The 6,965-nt window shown below is 43.7% G+C and overlaps 1 pseudogene; it reads right to left on the reverse strand.

Moving 5' to 3' along the window:
- Positions 1-6,222: 6,222 nt before the first annotated feature.
- Positions 6,223-6,609, reverse strand: LOC109697176 (small ribosomal subunit protein eS12 pseudogene; annotated as a pseudogene).
- Between the last annotated feature and the right edge of the window lie 356 nt (positions 6,610-6,965).

Here is a 6,965-nt window from a genome sequence, read left to right on the forward strand (position 1 = left end):
TGATCACAGGGCCACTTTGTAGTTGTTTCCATGTGAGTAGGTCATTCACTGGAGTTTAGTAGTAGTATAATAAATAGTAGGAGTAACGGAAGGGTAGTTTCAGATAAGATGGAGCACATTCCTCCTTTGGAACAATTAAATGAGAAAGGAAGGAAAGAGAATTGCTTAGGAATTTTATATTCTAGAAAATTGTAACCACATCTTCATAATTACTAATGTCATGAGAATGAAAGTGAAAATATTCTGAAGGAATAGTATGTCCAATAGTATGTCTTATATTTTTTGTCTTTTATTTTGGTCGATAGTTTTACTTGCCAAAAGATCTGACCCCTTAGGCTTTGCTTATTCTTTCCAGACAAAGGTCCTCTCAACAAATAGACTATACCATAATCCATTTTTCATGCACACTGATTTTTCATGGCTGAGTTTGAGTCTTATAAGATGAACCTGGAAAGCAGAACTTTCTACTCAGGGTCTGCTTTTTGTTCTTCTCTTTGACAGCCTAGTTAGGGGAGGATGTAATCCTCCTGAAGAAACATTATTTGGCAAATAATCAAATCAATTTCATTTATATTCCTGGCAATGAAATGTTAAGAGCCTACCTCACTGTTACATCATCTGTATAACTCAGAGTCCTTGGTAAGAGATTAAATTTTGAACTGAAGATCCAATTTCATTGAAATAAAAAGTCTTAACCTAAGTGCATTAAAAAAAATCTTTTATAGCACAGTTAATACCAAATACTTTTGGGGCCATCTGAATCATGAATTATCCATTCAGACATGATTGTGTTTTTCTTCTTTAAATAATTCAGGTTTTTTAGAGCTAGATCATCCTATTTCTTTTGGTCCCTCAGTCTTAAGAGTTCCTGTCTTGTTTTAGAACACAGTGATGGGAAATGCCATCCTGGGTTGGTTGGTTGTATCAGACAGGACTTGACATGTCAGGTATATTTACAGTTGATCAACTCTGAGAAGAAGCACGAGATATGTCCTTACTAAAATTATGATCAATAAAAATAGTACATTGGCTTAGATTCTGTCTTAAATCTTGAATGGCATGAAAAAAAATACTGGTTCGTGAGATGACTGGAGACTTACCAGAACAGAGTGAAAATAAGCAGTTCTTTTTGAGATGAAGCGCTCTATACTTAAACTCAATGGGTTAATGCATTGGCTTATTTTAAAACCACAGTCTACATAATCTGCTGCCCATCCAAATGTGATTTTCGGTATTGCTTTTCACTGTGTATAGAGTAGGTCCTTTGAGAGGCTGGGTTTCCCATGGTTCACCTCCTTTACATTTGCAATGCCAAGATCAGAGGTGAAAGAGTCACAGTACAGAAGCTGAGCACAATGGGTAAGTTGACTCGGTACTGAGAGGACACCTATGTGCTGGGGCTTGTGCTACGTGCTCTCCCATGTTTATTCTTTGTACCACTGTGAGACTGCTCTTCCTCTTTCACAGCTGAGGAAATGGACTTGAACGGTTAGGTGGCTGGTCCAAGATTACGCAGTGGTGGACAGCGCACCAGGATTTGACTCAAGACTTCCAGCTCCTTGGTATTTGTTGTCTCTGGTATCTCCTTCCTGCATAACAGATGCCAAACAAAAGAACAGGAATGAGTGGAGTGAGGAATTGAGTGGAATAAGAGTGAGCGGAGTTGGAAGAGGCAGAGCAGTAAGTGCTGGCTACTTGACATGTTTTACAAAATGATGTGGTTGTTAACAAGGGTGCCAGCCCCAACCTCTTAAGGGAGGATCAGTTACTCAATAGAAACCACATAAGCTGAAACACCAGCTTCATGTTGAATTCTCTGTTGACTTTGAAGCGGGATCTTCTCTGCATGCCTCATAGGATTGTGGAGTAAGTTTGGGTTGACATCCAACATTGGCCTGTTGGGCCAATGAGGTGGCTGTGAGCTGTTTGGAGGCTGAGCCCTCACCTTTCTATCAGAGTTAGGTAGTGTGGGCCATTGGGAATAGATTTCCAGGATGCAGTTTGGACACCTCCCATCAGGCACTTTTAGACAATGTGCAAGCTGCTGCCCAAATGTTACTGTGTCAAATAAACTGTGCTAAGAAGAAGAGAATTATTTCCTTTTCTTTTTGGTACACTTAACTTCCCACGCTGGGCTTGAGGCAGGGCTGCTGCTGTTCCTGACAGTGAGTGGAGTACTTTTATCAGCTCTCCATGACATTGAGTAGAGACTTAAAAACATATTTAATTCTCACAGGCACTGGTGCTATGTGTACCTAATCTTTCTTTCCATTCTATCTTCCCTTCCCTCCCCCTTCTCCTCTCCTTTCGTTTCTTCTTCCCTTTCCTTTCTTTCCCATTTTAGACAGGTTCTTGCTATGTAGCGCAAGCTGGCCTTGAACCTGAGACTCTCCTGCCTCAGTCACTGGAGTGCTAGGATAACAGGTATGTGCCACCCTGCCCAGCTGGCTCTACCTAATCTTTTTAATGGGGCTTATAGAAGGATGCCATCTTAATTTCTTTAAAATACTTAGCTCTTTGGTTTACTTAAATAGTATGAGAGACTATGAGCATTGAAATAGGTGTATGTAGAAGTGAAAAGCTGATTTGGGATTAAGGAGTGGGAGGGACATTTGTCATTTGAGGATTTATGGGAAAATGGGATTTATGAGAGAACGGGGTCTAGGAGCAGTGTTCAGGTACTCAAGAGAGTTTTGGGGTAGCTCAAGTTCACAACCTTGAGAACTTCACAGTCTTGTGAACTTGAGTGTTTGGGAGCTGTTCCTAGCAAGCCACTTCCCTTCAGAGGTGGTGCTGATGAGGCAACAGGAGCAAGCACCTGGGGAAGACCTGTAGACTCACCAACTATCTGGATTTGGAAAATTTATTGGGAATCAGGTTACCTGCCATAAAATGCCAGGAAGTAGGACTTTCCCAAGAACTTTTTCCATAGACATTTTGATAAGGTAATAGGTGCACATGGAGAAAAACACACAAGTCTGAAAAGGCTTAGCGTAAAAAAATAACTGTCTCTTTTCCCCAGAAACAGGCACTGCTAGCTTCCTACATATGCCTCCAGGCATTTCTGCCTCCCCTAGTTCTTAATTCTGGGCAGCTGTCCAGTCTATGGAGCTGCGGATCGTGGAGAGTCAGCACCTTTGAAAAGTCCTCCTCCAGCACGCCTGGCACGTTTGCTTGGTCATTTCCTCCTATTTTTATGCTTATTCATCCCGCGGCCTATGTTCTTGACATGCCTATTTTTTTCTTCCACCCTCCTGTGGGGAGAGATAACATTCTCAGGACTTAATTCTCATCTGATAAGTTTTATTTTTAACCAACCCCTACATCCTTTTCTTCTGGCTTCTTATTTTCAAAGGCCCACACACTTCACAGCCTGCTCTGGCTTTCTCAGAAGGGATCAGCGGAATGTCTGGTTACACTCCCTTGTACCAGGCTTTTGTTTCCACTTGGGGAGCAGCTAATCAGGGTGCTGGGAACCCCAGTTGACTTTCAAAGCCAGAGAAACTTTCTCCTGTGAACATGGTATGCCATTCACTCTCACCTCCTGCTTCCCCCCTGGGCTGTCTAAAATTTCCTTTTGTCAGTAAATTTATGTTATCTTGATGAAGGACACCCTCTTGAAAAAAACAAGACAGCTGTGACTTGCAATGATTATTAGCACGGTGCTGTCTGGTGCTGTCTCTCAGCAGCAGTGGCCTGTAGCCACTAAGACTTCCACAGTGTGACAACCATGCTGGGAGGTTAACGTGATGTTTCACTGAGATTTAATCAAAGTAGCCAGTGGTTCACTTAAATGAAGGGAAAGGGTTTTGTGATTTGTTCTGGTGTCATATGACTCTGACCATGGCTTTCCCAGACAAGTAGGTTGGGAATAAACTTATCTCAGCTACTTAAGTATATATACATTCTTTTTCTTTTTTTAGCCTTTGACCCACCACTCCCCTTCCCCGAATATGACTAAATATGGTTATGGCTGAAACTTCTCCAGTGCACACTGGAGTGGGGAGGACGTTTTTTAACCTGGAGAGGGGTTGGGGCCTGCAGCGACTGGCGGCGTTCCCCAGAGAGGGGTGTGTATGGGAATGTTGCTGCTCGGGATTTGAACTTCACGGCCTCCAACTTCATTTTGTTCTCAATGGACCTGTTATCTCGCACGTCTCACTTGGCTCTGTCGTGCCTCATGGATGTGGTCATGTATATGGCCAGTAAGCATTTTTACTCACTGTAACAAAAGTTAAAGAACAGTCTGTGATACAGCTTCACAGAATGGGAGACTCCTATCGAAGGACTTAAGAATACTGGAAGCAAGTAACATACCTTATCACAGACGTGGACGGGTGGAACCAGTGGTAGGCTAACAGGCTGTTTGGGTCTGTTTTTCTTGGCAAGGGATGCGGGTAGGCCAGGCAATCACAAGTGTCCCCTTTCTAGTGCGACAAAGTAGTAGACAAGATGTTCTCTGTTTGACATGAACAAGAAGTTTTAAGGGCTGGGGGTGCATCTCGGCGCCCTTGCCTAGCACGCACAAGGCTCTGGGTTCCATCCCCAGCACTGTGATGGGGGAGTTTCAAGAATTCTGTCTGCCCCCAAAATATCTTTCTGGCTGTTGGGGCAGTACCTGATTTGAGTCTCCATTATAAGTCATAGAAGGGCTAGTATGTTTATTTGCTGACTGGAGAGTCAGTAGCAATTCAGGGCTTGGGACCAGGTCTTAGTATGCAAACCTGATCCATTCACTCCAGATCTCGTAGAGGCACTGTCTTAGTTCATTTTTCATTACTATAATGAAATGTCTGAAGCAAGTTAACTTTATGAGGGAAGAAGGCTTACTTAGCTCTAAGTTTTGGAGGCTGAAAGCCCAAGATCAGGTGGCCCAGAGTCTAGTGATGTTGAGGTCCTAATGGTGGATGGATGACATGGTGGGAGTGAATTCAAGAGTGAGAAATCAACTTAAATGTTAAAAATGAAAACAGGACTGTACAATAGGTACAGTGCGTGTGTGGGAGGGTACTAGTGGGAGGGAGAGGGTGAATGAAGGAGATTAAGGTGACAGTATATGGCAGATGGATTTCATATACCTATATGAAACAGAACTAAGAAACCTCTAGTAAGTGCTTTAAGTGGGGCGGGGAGGGAGTTGAAGAGGAGAGATGATGGGGGCAATGTAAAAAAAAGTGAGAGATCACATTGCAAGACAGGAAGTCAGGGAGAACTCAGGGGTCAGGCTCCCTCTTTTATAACCACTTACTTTCTCAGGAAACACATTCCCTTGCAGGGCAGGGCTCTGGTGACCTAATGACCTCTTCTAACACACCCCCCCCCCCCCGCCAGGACCAAGGTTCCAACACATGAACGCTTAGAGGATAAACCACATCCAAACCGCAGCAGGCACTTTCATTCTTTCAATCTTTGCTAAAAACAGAAGCAAAGTCCAATTTGTTGCCTCTTAAGAGGTAAATAGCTCTGTTTTGTTATTCCTCCTTAAAGGAGTGTTGAACACTGGTGAAGACAAAGTCTGTCACACCAGCCAGTAGAAGTCTCAGCTGAGGTTCAGAGTTCCCCTCTCTTTTTGTCTCTGGGCTGCTATCTGCACAGCTACCTGGACTGTGGTTGTAGAATGCAGAGAGGAAAGGGACCCAGGGACCCAGACTGTAGCTGAGGACCATTCCTGACCCTATAGCTCTTCCGGTCTCATCCCTCAGGTCAAGTTTCTAGCTCATGCTGAACTTGAAGGATAACAATCTTGATTTAGTCAGTTCCACCTTGTTCATTACTAGCAATGAAGGGAAGATGGTGGTGTCAGATACTGACTGACTTCAGATGACAGGGAGGGTGTCTGAGATTGTCCACTGTCACTGCTAGTTTGGAACAAAACAAACAGAATAGAAAGGTGTAGATTCTAAGGAAGCAATACATCCTTACTTTGTTTCTGTCCAAACATCTCTCATCTCTTGAGGTTGCAATAGGGAGCTTTTCCTCATTGTGAATGCAGGGCACACTTGCCATTCCAAGCATTTCAAATGGTGGGAGACAAACTTTTATGTGAGTATAATGCATGAAAGTACTGAACCTTTGAAACAGGCCTTAGCTTCCTACTGTGTGACTTTGGGTAAATTCCGTACCTTCTCGGTGCTTCTGTTTCCTTGCCTGTAAGATGAGGCAACGTATAATAGGACATTATTTCCAAAAGGCTTTTTTTTAAAAAAAATTGAGCCAAACATTTCATTTGTTCATTTTTTTGTATTTGAAGTACTCTTTGACATCTTTGGTCTGAGATTCTCTGCCCTAGTCCTTGACCACACACAACTGCAACCAACCATTTTCCAGCATTCTCCCTCTTCATCAGTCTTGCAGAGGCCTGCCCGTTCCCCTAGTGTCTCACTGTCATCAACCTTGATGAGGCTGACTTGTGCTCAGCACATACAAAGGCTTATGACAGTTGAATGCGAGCACACACAGATGAGCTTGGTGCTTAACGAAGGCTATGGCAGCTTCTCAAATTCCACGTACTAGGCTATGGTAAATGAGGGCAGTCTTCAGCACCTCTTGTGAAGCAGTATTAACGTCCACTACACCTGCAGCAATGCCTTCCTCTGCCAGGGCGGTGGATTACACGGGACGCTGAATCTTGAGCGCACGTGGGTCCCAGCCTCGGCGTGACTCCACGGAGGCTGCAAAAAAGATTCCTAAAGGCTTTTTATTATAAGGCTTGTTCAGTGAGTATTTGTGGAGTATTTGCAGCTATGTCAAGGATGCCATACTCACATTTGTTAAATAAACAGAAAAGCGAGATAACTACACCCTGATGGAAAAAGTGAAGTACAGTAGACCCATGGCATCAGCAGGTCTGTGGCTCCAAGAGGACCCGGCATGGAAAACCTGTGCATGCTCAGGGTGCATAGCATAGTGCGCTGTGCTGCGCTGTGCTGGATTCATTTTTCCATAAGGCTGCAGCCCAACTTCCA

This window comes from Castor canadensis, chromosome 3 (assembly GCF_047511655.1).
Source record: "Castor canadensis chromosome 3, mCasCan1.hap1v2, whole genome shotgun sequence".
Classification (NCBI taxonomy): domain Eukaryota; kingdom Metazoa; phylum Chordata; class Mammalia; order Rodentia; family Castoridae; genus Castor; species Castor canadensis.